We start from the raw sequence: 20,865 nt of genomic DNA, 5'->3' as shown, positions 1-20,865 counted from the left end.
AGACAAATTATAGAAAATTATCTAAAAGACATATGTAACCTAAAACAACAATATGGAATCTACACCATAGAATTCAGCACACCACAAACAGCTCATAACAAATATGTAATTCAAACAGACGATATAGATTTAGAATTTTCGAAAGTATTCATAGAATACATCAAAAGCATACAATATCATAAATCACAAAGAGCAAACTCAATATTCACTAACAAAATTATTTTGCAAAAATATATAGTTATATATCTATATTAGAAAAAACAGAAGTTCAAAGCACATCACCAACAGAAACATCCAAAAATACAAAAGTAAGAAACGAAATCACAATATTGTCAACATTTTTACATATAATCCGCAAAAATTTCACCAATAATGATGTCTCACAAAACACTAAACATGATTTTCAAAAAATTTTAGCATGGTTTATAATAGATTATTTTACCCACAACCTAGATTTAATTTCACAAGCAAGAAAAAATTTCCGACCTCAAAGTACCAATGACAATAAGATTACGTTTGGGACCCTAAATGTTCTCATCCAGCATTTATAAATATTCCACAAGATATCTTTAGTAAAGCGATAAGTGCAATAGCTTTTCACAGAGATTATATAAAAGTAATACCATTAACGATTGACAAACGATTGAAAAAACAGTAACAACTACACAACAAAGTATTTCACCAATACGTCCAAATCTCACAACACCAAAGAATACAAATACATTCCTACCACAGGTAACCTTACAGTCAACCGTTAAACCTTCGGTTGCTCCAAAATACTCACATATGGACTATCAGACATATAGACCAATGACAAAATCGTCAAAAACACGAAAAACGTTCACAAAAAACACTTTTACAGAACACAATTATAATTATGCACACCAACAAAAAACAAATCAACCCCCCCCAAAAAATACACAAAAATTAAATCACGTATGTTCCCATTATTGGAATCTCCCAAATACATCAACCAATTCAGTAAATTTCCCAGATAATCCACACCCTCCACAGGATTATAGTGAAAATTATCCAGTTTTTCAACAAAATAAGAATAAACAACAGAAACCTTATAACACAAATAACTTATCATCTGATGATGATGATTACTAGAGAATATCGCACACAAAGACCGCGACAATCTCTTCTATCCCAAAATATGAAAATTTTCCCACAAAATTCAACAGATACACAAAATCCACAACAAATGCATATACAAAACCAATTTAACACACAACCTTTTCAACCGATACAGCCACAAAACCCTGCATACTATCAACCAAATCAAATGCAAAATGAAATACCGCTTCCATATTACCTCCAGCAACACGAAATAACAAAAAATCAACTTTCAAATTTTTCACAAATGCCAAATGCCGCAGAATCACTACAGATGACTATGAATCCATACCTCATGGGTGGATCATCATTAACATCGAATAAACCACTGATGGTATTCTCAGAAACAAACCCTGAATATTCTGTAGAAGATTACTTATATGCAGTCACAGCAAATTTAATTTTAAATATAGAATCTGAACCAATTAATACACCACTCCATCAAAATTATACATAGACGCACAGCGTTAATACAAAAAACACTAGACGGCGCAGCTCAAAAATGGTTTTCAGTACTACCTATAGAAATAAAATCAGATTGGAAAAGATTTACACAAGAGTTTTCAAAAATGTTTGATTCTGAAAGAAACAAACAACATCAAAGAGTTTTTTGCAACGAAATACGCAGATTACCAAATGAAACAATTAAAAAATTAGCAGTACGAATCGAAACACTAGTTCGAAAAGCATATTCATTTAATACACATGATTAAAAAAACACAAAAATGACAGAATTTTTAATGATGACCTCAACACCTCAATTAAGGAAAATAGCTATGAAAAAGAGAGCGTCTCATCCTTCCTCAATTCGAGAACCAGATTTAGATTTTAGAAATTTAGTATATAAATTAGAACAAGCAGAAAAAACAATGAAACTCGAAGAAACAGAAAATCTAAAACTACAATACGTTAATCGAATTGAAACAAATACTACACATATAAATAATATACAAGAATCAGACACAGACCTGATTGAAAAAAACACTGAAATACTATACATCTATGAAAAGAACCCAAATTTTAAAGGCAAACCATCTTTCAAAAAATGGTGTAATTATTGCCAAAGATACGGACACAGTATCGCCGAATATAGACAAAAACAACAAGATAATCAGAATAAACCTCAAACACGCAAAGAACCAAGTAAATCATTCTATCAATACATGAAAAAAGATCAAAATCTATCAAACAAAAATATATATAGTAATAATAGTTCAGGAAAACCACTTCCAAGTAACTCAAATTACTCAAGAAACCAATCACCATATAGCTCAAGTTATGAGGTAGATCGCCCGAACAAAGAAATTCACGAAATTTCTCACAAATTAGACATAGCCGATCGAATAGCCAAAATAACCAAAATAACTATTCACGATCGAATTCAAACACAACAGAATTTGTTTCTGCATCCAGTTCCCATTCAAACCCAAGGAAAAGACACTATTCTAATGATAGATCACGAAACTCATTATACAACAGAAATAGAAACTATTCACATAATCGGAATAGAAGTTATTCGAACAATCGAAATCAGAATTACCCGAACAATCGATCAAGAAATAACTCATATAATAGATCAAACTATCACAGATCAAATGACAATTATCAAAACAGATCACGGAATAATTCACAAAATCGAAATTCAAGTTAAAATAATCAATATAGAAATTATTCCAAGTCACCAAATAGGAATAATAACCATTATAATAATTCTAAACATCGATACAGAAGTAGTACACCAAAACATCAAAGACATATTAATCAAGTACAGTCAAATGAAGAAACAATATCAGACCCTCCAGGTATTGATGACACAGGAAGTAATGAACTACAACTAAATCACATTAATTGTGAATCATCAGACACTGAAAGTGATACAGGTAATACCATCTCTGTAAACATGATAACAGTCGAAAACGACTATGAACCTATCATATACGAACAACCTTTTACTTCACATATATATGAAAATCAACTGGAACTCCTTCATAATTACTACATTGGACCTATTAATAATAATACACAAACTACACAAGTAGACAAAATTAACACGGTAATTAAACCTGATAAAAAAGTTGAAACACAATGCTCAAACACAAAACATATTTATCAAAATATACAAAAAGAACAACCAAGAGAAAAAATTTGGACAATCCCATTTCTCTTAGAGAGTCCAAGAAGTAAAGAATTTCAACCACCAGATCTTGAAATTGATTTTTTAATCGACTCAGGAGCAGAATCAAATATAATTAATATTCCCACATGGAATAAAATTAAAACACTACACCCAAATTTAACACCTCTTGAAACATCTAGTAAATTGGCAACAGCACAAAGATCAACATTAGTGAACTATGGAAAAATCCAATTATTCCTCCTTCCCACAAGAACAATGGAAGAAAGCAAGATTTTGAACAAACCGTTTAAACAAACATTTCATATTACTGATATTAAGCACAATATCATTGGCATACCATTTATTACTAAAAATATACCAACAATAAATATCTTAATTAGTAAAATCCATATCAAAGACAAATATACAAAACAAAAAACACAGCCTTAATATTCTTCCAAAGAATAAACAAACAACCACCATTTTTCTTAAAAATTTACCCCATTTACAATCAAAAACGGAAACACCTGAAACCTTTATCAGGAAATATATATAATTTTTCAATAAAACAAGTTCATCAGTATGACAAAAGTCAAAACAAACAACAACTTTTTATGTCAGACTTCGAATTGAAACCTATTCACAAATTCTTCAAAATTACAATCTCATGTATAAAATACTCAAAAAATACGAATTCCGAGATTATTTCATTACATGTGTCTAACAATACACCATATCAAATAACATTACCCCTTAGGATTTTTAGGATATTGCGAAACAAATGCTACAATTTCACCTATAATTGAAGTAGCCTATCGAGTAAATACTATATTACAACTATTAGATATTTGTCAATCAACAATTCTTAACAGAATTATCCATAAATAATATAATAAGTAATGAAAAAAGAAATACAGATTATTTCACAAAAACACCATCTTTTCAACCGACATTTATTATAACAAATTACACAAAAGAACAACAAAAATTTTTAACAATGTTTATTTTTTAACACTCACAAATCACACAAGATGAATTTGACAAATTAGCAAAACAACTGTTAAAATATTCAACAGTTTACGCAACATCAAAATTTGACGTTGGAAAAATCAGTTCATCACTACATCTCCCATTAAAACCTGACGCAGTTTTCAAAAAACAAAGAGCAAGTAAAGTACCGATTCACTTACACGACAAGGTAAGTAGATTAATTGATATTTTAGAACAATACGAAATTATCTCACCGGTAAATAAAGAAGAACAACCAAAAGGAAACACCTTCATTAATCCTGTTATCATTCTAGCAAAAGGTGAATCACTAAAAATAGTTTTAGACGCTAGTTACCTCAATTCACTAATTGACGAATCCAAATGCAATTGGCCTATTGAACTAATACAAGTTATCTTAACAAAGATAAATGGTAAATACTTCACAACCGCAGATATGAATAGTGCAAATAATCAAATGCCACTAGATGAACAATCACGACGTTTAACACAATTTGTTATTGGAAATCAACAATATATATAACACCATGATCTATCAAGGAATCAGATTACCCTGTAAAAATGATCAAGGTTATTGTGACCCTACAACAAGGACCCAAGCAACAATTGTTTGGTTTCCCGAAGATACATGCACAACATTTCAAGTAGCAAAAATACACGCTCGAATGATAAAATTTCATGAAAAATATTTATTGAATCAATCCCATACGAACAAGTGGACCCATCTCGTAAACAAAGAACTGATTTCAAAAACATCCATGATATAGAAAATAAAGTAACACGTTTTCAAAACTATCACGAAACAGAATTTGCATGTAAATATAGCAATCCACTTTATAAAACACAATACTCTGAAATACTTGTCGAATACGAAAAAGGTTTCGACTTGACCACTGGAAAAATAAAATTTGACCCTTATGCCACAAGTCACCCTATTAACAAAGGAACATCATACGTCCCAGTTAACTTTCGGCAGAGGTAAAAGCAAAGGTCAACCTGGTGGAAAACTAAAACCATATGACAGTAAAAGCACACGTTTACAAGAATTATCACTAAAGAATAGCACCTATTTTAGTAATAATCATTATGATATCCACTTAGACATGAAATTAGACTATACAATTAGTAGAATTTTCCAGGAAATGTCACTTTCTGAATTAGAAACACTCCATCAACTATGCGAATTAGAACGAACACAAATATTACAATCACTCGCATTAGCAGTACTAAAAATACCTTACGCAGGATACTTATTATCAGGAAACAGATCAAATTTTTTTGGTTACTAAGGAAACATTTTATGGTTTTATACTTGCATCAAAAAAGTATCACCATTATATGTTTTCGAAGACAAACGTTGTTATAAAAGAATCCCTATATTCTATAAAAATAAAGTACATTTTGTCGACACGCTTTCAAGACGAACATATTCTTGGGATACCGCAGTCCTATGTGGATCAGAAAATAGCCACAATTCGTTCAATTAAACCCTGACGAAGATAAATACTACCTACTTACACCGTATCCTACATTAATGCAACCACTCAAAAAGTTTTCACCCGAAAGCATCAGAGCTATCGCCCGTAATCCAAATATTGATTTACAATCAATTGGAATATGTTCTAAATCTGATATACAACATCACATTAGAACACAACAGTTTCAGGAATTATTAACACAAATGGACACAATACAACGCCAATCAATCGACCAGAATTTAAGAAAACTTGCCGAAACCGAGGATTTGCAGATATTTATACACAAGACTACAGCGGATATTTTAAAGATATCAAAGACTACATATAGTTAAACGGTGAAAAGTATAGACCACAGGATACTTCACCTATAAATTTTTCAGTTTTGTCACCCTAAAGAACGAAATTCTAGCTTTTCTAGGATGGCCCTATTACATCTTAGAAAAATTAACTATCTCATATGCCATGTTTAATTTTATAGGATTTCTTTTCTCACTGTTAAAAGGAATCTGTAACACATGCGCTATACACACACAAGTAAACCGACAAGCAATCGTAGCACGTATACTATTTGCAGGATTTTTTGGAATTTTTTCACCATCAATTAACAAAATACTTCTAGATGCACAAATAAAGGAATAGAATACAAAAATATCCACAGGACTAAATACATATAACGAAGAACATAATAATGTAGATACAACACCTACAGCACCACAGATACCAACCCTACGACAAAACCATCCATTATCATTAGTTCCCCAAAATTTTCGAAACCTAGCAATCACAAATAACCAAATTTTAGACCAAATACAGCGCAAAGCCCTATTCAGCACATAATGACAAATCATTCACAAAATGATAATACATATGAACAAATTATAAAACAACCTCACACCACCACTTTTCAATCTCAAAATAATCATTTTTTAGCCCACGATGAGCCGACAACTTAGATCCCTCCATCGCTCAAATTTCCACCCAGCCAACCTACAAACTCAAATCCCAATTATCCCACTTTTTGCTTTCCCACCACCCGATTTTCCAATTATTATTATATCATCAAGCACGAATTCTGATACTAACTCAGATATTTCAGTTTTTCATACTATCTCACAATTTAATAACGCAAATGTAGAAACCCCCGACGAATTTGCAGAATCCGAACTATCTCCCTCTACCCATACCCAGACCATCTCCTCAGTTTTTTCGCAACCCCTTTTTCAACCCATCCAATCCACTCATCCACTCCCATCCTTTTCCACTCCTTCTTATGCTTCCCAAGTAACCACAACCTATTCTCCATTTCATTCCGACAGATCACAAAATAACTCCCCGGATAACATCCAAATTTCCACAGAACTCGACAATTTTATAACTTTACAACAACAATTAATACACCCCAACACCCTTACAATACAGCAACTATCATCTACAATAACATCCTCAAACCCACCAACTCCTACACCCTCTTCAGCTTACACTCCGTCATTAGCACAATCATCCACATCCACTGAAACACCTACCAGTACTAACCGAGCTCATCGCACTTTTAAACGAAAATTTCCAAATCACCCATTCCCAACCAAACCCGAAACAGCCCGCGATTATATAAATCACTCAGAACACACAAACACAAAAAATTTTCTCGAAATCACATTACCCTCATTTTCACAATATACATTGAATACACCCACCACCGCTAACGATACACGCAATTTTGTCGATGAGCACGTTCTAATGCCAACACTCCATTGGACAGCTTATTATCATTATTTTATATTTCGAATCTTATTAGCAATGAATTTAGATTTTCACTTAAACATAAAATTTTGAAGAAAATCTTCATGATTATTTCAGGCGCTAAACAAAATTACTAATGTACAATAACGATTGAAAAAAAGAGCTCAGATCGTTTTCTCAACTTCTGCAGTATGATATAAAACATAGTTGTTTGAAAAATATTTATTAAAAATAAAAATAAAAATTAGTAGCATGACAATAAATTGTTAGTATATATAAATCATCCTGTTGTTCCAGCTTCATCACCTAAACATAACAGCAATCATAAGCTAACTAACATCATATCAAACTTAAACTTTATATCAAATAAATTTAAACCAGTTTAAACTTAAATTTACTTAATTTTAAACCAGATCATCAAGGCTTATCCTTGGATCTTAATAAATTTTCTATTTCATTAAGTTTTAATTCTGATCATCCAGGCTTATCCTTGGATAAAAAAAACACTTTTGTTCTCCCCCACCCACTTAATAAGTGTCTAACGACCTCAAACGTCGATTCACTAGCCAACCTTTTCAACAAACCCAGGACTAATGGAAATTTTTAATAACACTAACCATTCAAATTAGGCTAAACAGTGAAGAACTTCGGTTATTCATCCTTCACTTGAACCCTCCTTTTACCAGACCCAGGATAGATCTTAGACTTAGTAAGTTTAAAATAGTATCTAACGAACTACTTGCGTTCTAATTTTACCTGAACCTTGTGGATCGATTTACTATTCTCCAACCCTGTACACAAACCAGTACACCTATATAATTGGAATCAACCAATTAGACATATTGATAGTTATATATTAACAGTCATCAAACGAAAAAATGAGCCACACTCAAAGTGACGAAAGTCCAGATGAAGAAGCAGTTTTTCCCTTTCTTATAGATTCACTCCATGATAGAGGACAAACACAATTTTGTAAGAACTTACTCATAAACTTGTTTGAACCAGGAATCAGTCCATGCAAAGCAGAATTCCCGGATGTAAGAATCAAAAGACAAATTATAGAAAATTATCTAAAAGACATATGTAACCTAAAACAACAATATGGAATCTACACCATAGAATTCAGCACACCACAAACAGCTCATAACAAATATGTAATTCAAACAGACGATATAGATTTAGAATTTTCGAAAGTATTCATAGAATACATCAAAAGCATACAATATCATAAATCACAAAGAGCAAACTCAATATTCACTAACGAAATTATTTTGCAATAATATATAGTTATATATCTATATTAGAAAAAAACAGAAGTTCAAAGCACATCACCAACAGAAACATCCAAAAATACAAAAATAAGAAACGAAATCACAATATTGTCATCATTTTTACATATAATCCGCAAAAATTTCACCAATAATGATGTCTCACAAAACACTAAACGTGATTTTCAAAAAATTTTAGCATGGTTTATAATAGATTATTTTACCCACAACCTAGATTTAATTTCACAGGCAAGAAAAAATTTCCGACCTCAAAGTACCAATGACAATAAGATTACGTTTGGGACCCTAAATGTTCTCATCCAGCATTTATAAATATTCCACAAGATATCTTTAGTAAAGCGATAAGTGCAATATCTTTTCACAGAGATTATATAAAAGTAATAACATTAACGATTGACGCAACACCATGAAATTATAATACATTTTTACCTGATACTCGAAATAACAGCTTAAATTCAACAGTCATTCATAATGAAAATCTCAATGGAACCAGAAATCTTACACAGCAAGATATTCAAACACCATCACACTTCATAAATGAAGAAGTAGTCCAAAAAACAGTAACAACTACACAACAAAGTATTTCACCAATACGTCCAAATCTCACAACACCAAAGAATACAAATACATTCCTACCACAGGTAACCTTACAGTCAACCGTTAAACCTTGGGTTGCTCCAAAATATTCACATATGGACTATCAGACATATAGACCAATGACAAAATCGTCAAAAACACGAAAAACGTTCACAAAAAACACTTTTACAGAACACAATTATAATTATGCACACCAACAAAAATCAAATCAACCCCCCCAAAAAAATACACAAAAATTAAATCACGTATTTTCCCATTATTGGAATCTCCCAAATACATCAACCAATTCAGTAAATTTCCCAGATAATCCACACCCTCCACAGGATTATAGTGAAAATTATCCAGTTTTTCAACAAAATAAGAATAAACAACAGAAACCTTATAACACAAATAACTTATCATCTGATGATGATGATTACTATCAACCAGATATGTTTGCACCATATACTAGAAAATATCGCACACAAAGACCGCGACAATCTCTTCCATCCCAAAATATGAAAATTTTCCCACAAAATTCAACAGATACACAAAATCCACAACAAATGCATATACAAAACCAATTTAACACACAACCTTTTCAACCGATACAGCCACAAAACCCTGCATACTATCAACCAAATCAAATGCAAAATGAAATACCGCTTCCATATTACCTCCAGCAACACGAAATAACAAAAAATCAACTTTCAAATTTTTCACAAAAGCCAAATGCCGCAGAATCACTACAGATGACTATGAATCCATACCTCATGGGTGGATCATCATTAACATCGAATAAACCACTGATGGTATTCTCAGGAACAGACCCTGAATATTCTGTAGAAGATTACTTATATGCAGTCACAGCAAATTTAATTTTAAATATAGGACCTGAACCAATTAATACACCACTCCATCAAAATTATACATAGACGCACAGCGTTAATACAAAAAACACTAGATGGCGCAGCTCAAAAATGGTTTTCAGTACTACCTATAGAAATAAAATCAGATTGGAAAAGATTTACACAAGAGTTTTCAAAAATGTTTGATTCTGAAAGAAACAAACAACATCAAAGAGTTTTTTGCAACGAAATACGCAGATTACCAAATGAAACAATTAAAAAATTAGCAGTACGAATCGAAACACTAGTTCGAAAAGCATATTCATTTAATACACATGATTAAAAAAACACAAAAATGACAGAATTTTTAATGATGATCTTAACACCTCAATTAAGGAAAATAGCTATGAAAAAGAGAGCGTCTCATCCTTCCTCAATTCGAGAACCAGATTTAGATTTTAGAAATTTAGTAGATAAATTAGAACAAGCAGAAAAAACAATGAAACTCGAAGAAACAGAAAATCTAAAACTACAATACGTTAATCGAATTGAAACAAATACTACACATATAAATAATATACAAGAATCAGACACAGACCTGATTGAAAAAATCACTGAAATACTATACATCTATGAAAAGAACCCAAATTTTAAAGGCAAACCATCTTTCAAAAAATGGTGTAATTATTGCCAAAGATACGGACACAGTATTGCCGAATGTAGACAAAAACAACAAGATAATCAGAATAAACCTCAAACACGCAAAGAACCAAGTAAATCATTCTATCAATACATGGAAAAAGATCAAAATCTATCAAACAAAAATATATATAGTAATAATAGTTCAGGAAAACCACTTCCAAGTAACTCAAATTACTCAAGAAACCAATCACCATATAGCTCAAGTTATGAGGTAGATCGCCCGAACAAAGAAATTCACGAAATTTCTCACAAATTAGACATAGCCGATCGAATAGCCAAAATAACCAAAATAACTATTCACGATCGAATTCAAACACAACAGAATTTGTTTCTGCATCCAGTTCCCATTCAAACCCAAGGAAAAGACACTATTCTAATGATAGATCACGAAACTCATCATACAACAGAAATAGAAACTATTCACACAATAGAAATAGAAGTTATTCAAACGATCGAAATCAGAACTATTCAAACAATAGATCAAGGAATAACTCATACAATAGATCGAATTATCAAAGATCAAATAATAACTATCAAAACAGATCACAAAATAATTCACAAAATCGAAACTCAAGTTACAATAATCGATACAGAAATTATTCCCAGTCACCACATAGGAATAATAACCGTTATCCCGATTCTAAACATCGATATAGAATTAACACACCAAAACATCAAAGACAAATTAATCAAGTACAAACAAATGAAGAAACAACTTCAGACCCCCCAGGTGTTGATGACACAGGAAGTAATGAACTACAACTAAATCACATTAATTGTGAATCATCAGACACTGAAAGTGATACAGGTAATACCATCTCTGTAAACATGATAACAGTCGAAAACGACTATGAACCTATCATATACGAACAACCTTTTACTTCACATATATATGAAAATCAACTGGAACTCCTTCATAATTACTACATTGGACCTATTAATAATAATACACAAACTACACAAGTAGACAAAATTAACACGGTAATTAAACCTGATAAAAAAGTTGAAACACAATGCTCAAACACAAAACATATTTATCAAAATATACAAAAAGAACAACCAAGAGAAAAAATTTGGACAATCCCATTTCTCTTAGAGAGTCCAAGAAGTAAAGAATTTCAACCACCAGATCTTGAAATTGATTTTTTAATCGACTCAGGAGCAGAATCAAATATAATTAATATTCCCACATGGAATAAAATTAAAACACTACACCCAAATTTAACACCTCTTGAAACATCTAGTAAATTGGCAACAGCACAAAGATCAACATTAGTGAACTATGGAAAAATCCAATTATTCCTCCTTCCCACAAGAACAATGGAAGAAAGCAAGATTTTGAACAAACCGTTTAAACAAACATTTCATATTACTGATATTAAGCACAATATCATTGGCATACCATTTATTACTAAAAATATACCAACAATAAATATCTTAATTAGTAAAATCCATATCAAAGACAAATATACAAAACAAAAAACACAGCCTTAATATTCTTCCAAAGAATAAACAAACAACCACCATTTTTCTTAAAAATTTACCCCATTTACAATCAAAAACGGAAACACCTGAAACCTTTATCAGGAAATATATATAATTTTTCAATAAAACAAGTTCACCAGTATGACAAAAGTCAAAACAAACAACAACTTTTTATGTCAGACTTCGAATTGAAACCTATTCACAAATTCTTCAAAATTACAATCTCATGCATAAAATACTCAAAAAATACGAATTCCGAGATTATTTCATTACATGTGTCTAACAATACACCATATCAAATAACATTACCCCTTAGGATTTTTAGGATATTGCGAAACAAATGCTACAATTTCACCTATAATTGAAGTAGCCTATCGAGTAAATACTATATTACAACTATTAGATATTTGTCAATCAACAATTCTTAACAGAATTATCCATAAATAATATAATAAGTAATGAAAAAAGAAATACAGATTATTTCACAAAAACACCATCTTTTCAACCGACATTTATTATAACAAATTACACAAAAGAACAACAAAAATTTTTAACAATGTTTATTTTTTAACACTCACAAATCACACAAGATGAATTTGACAAATTAGCAAAACAACTGTTAAAATATTCAAAAGTTTACGCAACATCAAAATTTGACGTTGGAAAAATCAGTTCATCACTACATCTCCCATTAAAACCTGACGCAGTTTTCAAAAAACAAAGAGCAAGTAAAGTACCGATTCACTTACACGACAAGGTAAGTAGATTAATTGATATTTTAGAACAATACGAAATTATCTCACCCACCGGTAAATAAAGAAGAACAACCAAAAGGAAACACCTTCATTAATCCTGTTATCATTCTAGCAAAAGGTGAATCACTAAAAATAGTTTTAGACGCTAGTTACCTCAATTCACTAATTGACGAATCCAAATGCAATTGGCCTATTGAACTAATACAAGTTATCTTAACAAAGATAAATGGTAAATACTTCACAACCGCAGATATGAATAGTGCAAATAATCAAATGCCACTAGATGAACAATCACGACGTTTAACACAATTTGTTATTGGAAATCAACAATATATATAACACCATGATCTATCAAGGAATCAGATTACCCTGTAAAAATGATCAAGGTTATTGTGACCCTACAACAAGGACCCAAGCAACAATTGTTTGGTTTCCCGAAGATACATGCACAACATTTCAAGTAGCAAAAATACACGCTCGAATGATAAAATTTGATGAAAAATATTTTATTGAATCAATCCCATACGAACAAGTGGACCCATCTCGTAAACAAAGAACTGATTTCAAAAAGATCCATGATATAGAAAATAAAGTAACACGTTTTCAAAACTATCACGAAACAGAATTTGCATGTAAATATAGCAATCCACTTTATAAAACACAATACTCTGAAATACATGTCGAATACGAAAAAGGTTTCGACTTGACCACTGGAAAAATAAAATTTGACCCTTATGCCACAAGTCACCCTATTAACGAAGGAACATCATACGTCCCAGTTAACTTTCGGCAGAGGTAAAAGCAAAGGTCAACCTGGTGGAAAACTAAAACCATATGACAGTAAAAGCACACGTTTACAAGAATTATCACTAAAGAATAGCACCTATTTTAGTAATAATCATTATGATATCCACTTAGACATGAAATTAGACTATACAATTAGTAGAATTTTCCAGGAAATGTCACTTTCTGAATTAGAAACACTCCATCAACTATGCGAATTAGAACGAACACAAATATTACAATCACTCGCATTAGCAGTACTAAAAATACCTTACGCAGGATACTTATTATCAGGAAACAGATCAAATTTTTTTGGTTACTAAGGAAACATTTTATGGTTTTATACTTGCATCAAAAAAGTATCACCATTATATGTTTTCGAAGACAAACGTTGTTATAAAAGAATCCCTATATTCTATAAAAATAAAGTACATTTTGTCGACACGCTTTCAAGACGAACATATTCTTGGGATACCGCAGTCCTATGTGGATCAGAAAATAGCCACAATTCGTTCAATTAAACCCTGACGAAGATAAATACTACCTACTTACACCGTATCCTACATTAATGCAACCACTCAAAAAGTTTTCACCCGAAAGCATCAGAGCTATCGCCCGTAATCCAAATATTGATTTACAATCAATTGGAATATGTTCTAAATCTGATATACAACATCACATTAGAACACAACAGTTTCAGGAATTATTAACACAAATGGACACAATACAACGCCAATCAATCGACCAGAATTTAAGAAAACTTACCGAAACCGAAGACTTGCAGATATTTATACACAAGACTACAGCGGATATTTTAAAGATATCAAAGACTACATATATTTAAACGGTGAAAAGTATAGACCACAGGATACTTGACCTATAAATTTTTCAGTTTTGTCACCCTAAAGAACGAAATTCTAGCTTTTCTAGGATGGCCCTATTACATCTTAGAAAAATTAACTATCTCATATGCCATGTTTAATTTTATAGGATTTCTTTTCTCACTGTTAAAAGGAATCTATAACACATGCGCTATACACACACAAGTAAACCGACAAGCAATCGTAGCACGTATACTATTTGCAGGATTTTTTGGAATTTTTTCATCATCAATTAACAAAATACTTCTAGATGCACAAATAAAGGAATATAATACAAAAATATCCACAAGACTAAATACATATAACGAAGAACATAATAATGTAGATACAACACCTACAGCACCACAGATACCAACCCTAAGACAAAACCATCCATTATCATTAGTTCCCCAAAATTTTCGAAACCTAGCAATCACAAATAACCAAATTTTAGACCAAATACAGCGCAAAGCCCTATTCAGCACATAATGACAAATCATTCACAAAATGATAATACATATGAACAAATTATAAATCAACCTCACACCACCACTTTTCAATCTCAAAATAATCATTTTTTAGCCCACGATGAGCCGACAACTTAGATCTCTCCATCGCTCAAATTCCCACCCAGCCAACCTACAAACTCAAATCCCAATTATCCCACTTTTTGCTTTCCCACCACCCGATTTTCCAATTATTAATATATCATCAAGCACGAATTCTGATACTAACTCAGATATTTCAGTTTTTCATACTATATCACAATTTAATAACGCAAATGTAGAAACCCCCGACGAATTTGCAGAATCCGAACTATCTCCCTCTACCCATACCCAGACCATCTCCTCAGTTTTTTCGCAACCCTTTTTTCAACCCATCCAATCCACTCATCCACTCCCATCCTTTTCCACTCCTTCTTATGCTTCCCAAGTAACCCCAACCTATTCTCCATTTCATTCCGACAGATCACAAAATAACTCCCCGGATAACATCCAAATTTCCACAGAACTCGACAATTTTATAACTTTACAACAACAATTAATACACCCCAACACCCTTACAATACAGCAACTATCATCTACAATAACATCCTCAAACCCACCAACTCCTACACCCTCTTCAGCTTACACTCCATCATTAGCACAATCATCCCCATCCACTGAAACACCTACCAGTACTAACCGAGCTCATCGCACTTTTAAACAAAAATTTCTAAATCACCCATTCCCAACCAAACCCGGAACAGCCCGCGAATATATAAATCACTCAGAACACACAAACACAAAAAATTTTCTCGAAATCACATTACCCTCATTTTCACAATATACATTGAATACACCCACCACCGCTAACGATACACGCAATTTTGTTGATGAGCACGTTCTAATGCCAACACTCCATTGGACAGCTTATTATCATTATACTAACCCCCTCTGCCTACCATTAGCTAAAACTACTGAAAGTATCGAGAAAAATAAAAACATGTTATATAGACTAACCACAACACTAACACCTCGACAATTTACTTACGTTGGATATAAAAAATTATTTAAAACATTCACCGCACCCCGAGCTAACGATTTTGCAATAGAATACTACGATAATAATATCATCGGCCCTAATAACGATCAATTTTTAGATGAAGACCGCTTCGCAAACCCGCAACTAACAGAAAAATTTTTCATCAAAACATCATACGTATTTACACTCAATATTTTTGATAGAAAGCAGGATCAAATTATTTCCTAATCATTAGTCGATATTCAAGCATATGAAAGCTTCTATGATAAATTTCAGTTATTTTTACTAACCTTTCACTTTCTTTCACAACAGGAACGTGATTTGCACTGTTTCCACGATCTTATGTTACGCACTAAACAAACGCACACATATACATATTATCGTTTTATACAAAATCATTTTGATTTGCACACTCCATCAAGACAACTTCACCATCGTTTTCAGTTTCTCAACTCAAAATACACGTCACCATTTTTTCTAAATTTTACATATTGCATTAACGATACTAACCTACACGGCATCCTCCGCAACTATGACCCAGTTACCCAAATGTATATATTTTGTCCCACCACGAAGACATTCAACGCCGAAGAATCAAGACCCTTCCTTATCCCGCATGAATTTATCACACCTATTGAAATACCCATATTAGAATTCATTCACAATACTAAATATAACCATAAAATATATAACCTCATCCAAAACACACCTTACGATTTTGCAGTTGGCACAGAAGAACTAAACACCATTAAGGCACTTCAACTGCTTTGGCCACTGCTACAAACTAAAAACATCATACGCATACTAGCCAAGTTTTTAACAACATCGGACATGATTCATGACATCTTTCCCCACGGCTTCTTCCCAGAAGACTAAGGTAACTATGAATTAAAATATTTTAACTAATAAATTCAAATGTAAACTAACCATTTTTTATTAATGTTTGATTTATTCTGTTAGTCTTTACATCACAATCATCTACAAAACAGAAAAAGACAAATAAAAATACAAACTTGTTAAATTATATTCAAAAACTAATCTTTAGCGCTAAATAATGTTGTAGAATTCATACCCATTGTAGTAATTTCATTTATAAATTATTTCCCCATGAAGCAGTAAAATTAAATACGATGAGAATTTATAATTTTAAACTTCCCCAAAACGCAGTAAAATTCAAATTCAATGCAATAAATTCATAAAATGAGAAAGCAGTACTAACCTTCTCAATATTTTCATTCATTCGCACAAGAATTCTATCCAAACTCGCACAGCTCGCCCACAAAGAATTGTTTAAATAATGATTTTGAGATTCAAGCTTTGACTATAAACAACTCTAACACACGATAACAAGTTTCAAACTTTCCTTTAACCCGGTTGGAAAGGCATTATATACTAAACGAAATTAACCAACGCAGCTTACTAAACACCACAAATCATAAAATAACAGCATAACTAAGAAAAGAAATCCAACGGTACCCAAACCGGATTAACCCAGCTTAAAACTGGATAAAATATTCTTTTGAAGACTATTATAAAGTCTAAGAAAGAAATAATAAAACACAAAAAAGTCACAAGACAAACCCAAACCAAAAACAATTTGATTTTTGAAAAAAAGGACACAACCAAAGTAACATAAGAAAGACCAACATAAAACCAACATAAAATGTTATCACAAAACAGGACCTCTCAAAGAAACAGCATGCAATCATACTCCCACCTCTCGCCTAACCCACCAGAGAAGGACGTCCTGAGCATGCTCTATAGCCGGAATAACCCTCCGCGCTACATCCACGCTTTGTGACCACACTTGTGTTTTTAATAAGAGGTACTCAAGGGTGAGTAACTCTTCCAAAGAACTGAACTAAAACCAAACGCTTTTGTGAAAACGACTAACTAAGTTCATGACTAAAAAACCAAATTAACATAAACTTATAAAATGTAAATCATACTTTGTAGTATATAGATCATACACAACAACAAAGACGAACATCCACAGACTAGATGATCCCATCACACTCGCACAAAAGAATGGCTAAACACAACCGACATGCCGTCCACAATCACGACTCAAAGGATTTAGAGTACGACTTGACTTCGCAGAAAAGGACTTCATTGAACTAGACCAATGACCACCTCGATGTTCAAGTATACGTACAGATCCGAGTTACAAGGCACCCCTTCCAAACACGATCTTCACGCCATTCCCAGACGAGGCTACACACAAAACAGTCCTCTACTAATACAGAAAAACCTGACATAGCAAACCATCTTGGGTCACAGTCGTTCATTGGGGATCACAGTCGTTGTCGAATGACAACCCGGATAACAACTTCATATCCACCATTCCAGCGTCCTGGAACGTTTTTCTTCAAGAGGAACCGGATAAGGAAATGATGTTCACCAAATACCATCATCCATCCTTCAAATTGCAGAGAAGAAAGATAGTTCTAAAAAACTCTGTAAAACCCGGATGGGTGGAACCTGATCTAAACTACATTTTATTATTGGATAAATTAGATATTTTACCACTGTAAAATATTTTATAGTAACCAATCATAATCCATCCAACTAACAACCCTCATAATCCATCCAACTAACAACCCACTTATTTGTAAGTGCTGAAAATACTTGTATTTTCAGCATTAGAGAGATTTGAATTTAACTTAGAAATTAGTTGCCTCTCAGAGAGAACTTCAGCTGCCGCAAAAAGCCAGTATACTCTAGATCTATTGAGCCTAGCAGAGACTAGTTAAACACCCTGAGACTAGTAGATGTAAGAGTAAGATTAGGATCGGTATTAGACTAAGAAGTTGCACGAATCTATCCGGCCGAAAATAAGATAGCGTGACGAGCAGACGGTGTACCCTATCCGAAATTAGTCTATGAGTTAACCAAAAAGATCTAATTCATAACTTCAAACTGTTTTGTTTTGATAATTTCAAAACTCGCAGTAAAAACGACTTGAGACAAACGAGAGAAACTCCTATCCAATATTTCACAGCTTTATACAAACAGTCTACTTCATGTGTAACTTCCTGCACCTCAGTATAATGGATATTAATCGATTATAAAGGGTTTCGGAGGCAAAAAACATTCCATTAAACCGATTATGGATGTTAAATTAGATCATGAAATCAATTATGTTGTTATTTAAATCGACTAATTTTGGGGAAAAAATTCCAATTAAATCCTATCAACCCATCATAATTCATTATTTTGGTACTAAAATTGATTATTTCCGTCAATTTGTTCCATCATAATGGATCGTTTTTGGAATATAATCCATTATAACCCATGATAATCGAATATAATCCATTTTATTTTTAGAACTAATTTCGCCTTTTTTGCGGAAATTTGAAGATTGCAATATAATCTATGCTATGTTTTTTAGAGTTATAACAAGAAGCAAAAATATTCAATTAAGGGTTTGAAATGCTTTTGTTGTTGATTATAAGTAGGGTAGAGTTTTTTTAAAAGGGAGCTTGCTTCTCAAGTTTTTAGAGAAATATTAAGCAAGCAGTATTTTTTCGTGTTTAATTTCCTTTAACCTGTAGCTTACTACTTATTATAGTAATTGTTGGAACATAAATAGTAATGAAGGGTATACAGTAATGATGTGTTTGAACTCTGTTATAAGAATAATTTGCTTGAAAGGTTTACTAGAAGCTTGTTTTGTTCCATATTTTTTGTTGGTATGAGAAATAATTGAACTTTCCATAATTTTTCAAGCTTTTGACTTGTGTTGTAGCTATTTTGTTTAGAGTGAGTGTTGTAAAGTACAAGTTTAGGATGAAATAAATGTATATCATTCCATTTTGCATTTTGGGTTTCCAGTTTTCTCAACTATTTGCCGGTGGGTCTTGAGCTGTTTCATCTGTAGTTTGTACCTGATTTATTTGTCGTTGATATTTGGGCGTTCTACTACTATAATTGTGAGTTTGCCTGCTTAAATAGTGTCAAATATTCCGATGAGGTGATTGAGAAAAGTTTCTTGAATTATTCTGGTAGCGATTGTCTTTATTCCTTTATTTATTTGAATTTTTACGAGGTCTGTTGTTATGGTTTTTGCTGTTGAAATTGAGATATGAGTAGTTTCCAGGCCGATCAATTGAAAATTCCTATTTCGGTTACCTGAAGAATGTCTAGAACGATCATTTGAAGTGGATCGATTACGGTTGCTTGAATATGAGTGATTTCTAGGATAGTTAGAAAAAGTGCTTCGCTTGGAGTTTGATTTTGAGTAATTGATTCTGTATGGGCTTTTGTGGCTATTTAAGCGGCCATACCTAATTAATGAAAAAATTTCAGAGTTTTGTGGATCTGAGGATCTTCCTCGAGAGTTGTTGGTGTGTGCTGATTGTGATCTGCTGTTACTGTAGCTGGATGGAAGTTGTTTTCATGAGCTATTGTTGATTTAAAAAATTTTGTTTGGTAGATTTTCATATTTTTTCATGTATTGGTAAAAAAAGATTTATTTGATTCTTTATGTTTTGATAGTCAGTTTGATTTATCTTGTTGCTTTTGTATATATCTTGTTGCATTTAGCAATTTTGAGTCCGTGTCTGCGGCAATTGTAACACCA

Source organism: Symsagittifera roscoffensis, chromosome 4, assembly GCF_963678635.1.
Source record: "Symsagittifera roscoffensis chromosome 4, txSymRosc1.1, whole genome shotgun sequence".
Taxonomy (NCBI): Eukaryota; Metazoa; Xenacoelomorpha; order Acoela; family Convolutidae; genus Symsagittifera; species Symsagittifera roscoffensis.
The sequence above is the reverse complement of the archived record's forward strand: the minus strand, read 5'-3'. Positions refer to the sequence as shown.